Below are 814 nucleotides of genomic sequence, written 5' to 3' on the forward strand. Positions count from 1 at the left end.
AAAAAAAAAGAAACAGGAACAAAAGACATCATATTAAGGAAACTACAGGTGACCATCTGGCAACACACCACTCAGTTCTCTTTTACGCAGATACATAAACGTTTCATTGACGATCCTTCAGGGCCAAACATGGTATGGCCTACCGCTGGCAGATTAATATTCACCTTTAGATAGACAATACCCCATGTGTCAGCTCACACTGAAGCTGAGCACACGGGATGCAACCACCCAGTAAATACACCTCGGTGGCAAATACAACATTATGTCATGAAATTTAAATTTAAAAGGATCCACACAAACTGTTCACTTGACAGCATTACTTGGTCCACCCACTGTCGTGCAGGGTTGGAGTTTGGTTGCGCTTTGTTTGCGAGTCATGCCTACTATGAAGAAGAACTATGTGCGCATGGGGGCACCAACCCACCATGCCGTTCACAAATTACAAGCGCATAGAAAATAAAAAGTCTAAGCCCTAGACTCACTTTATAAGAAGAAGAGAGAGAAAAAGAAAGGATAAACAAAGCTTTAGTTTATCATAACAAACACTGAATTCCCTGTAACAAACCCGGCTTTCCCCCGTTTGCACAAATACATCCCGATTGTTTTCAATGATGGTGTTTACATGTCTAAAAAATAACAGGACTAACAAAATGGAAGTGCCGAGAAACCCCTTTTTAACCCTCCTCCAGCTCGAGGCGGGGTGGGTTGCGTTGGGTGGGCTTTCAAAAACTTACTATTTGTAGAGTGTAAAATAAAAAGAAATAATTCTACTGACCATTTGATGTTCATACATAATTCGTTTCCTAGTAACGTA

This window comes from Trypanosoma theileri, assembly GCF_002087225.1.
Source record: "Trypanosoma theileri isolate Edinburgh chromosome Unknown TM35_Tth_9_V1, whole genome shotgun sequence".
In the NCBI taxonomy this organism is placed as follows: Eukaryota; Euglenozoa; class Kinetoplastea; order Trypanosomatida; family Trypanosomatidae; genus Trypanosoma; species Trypanosoma theileri.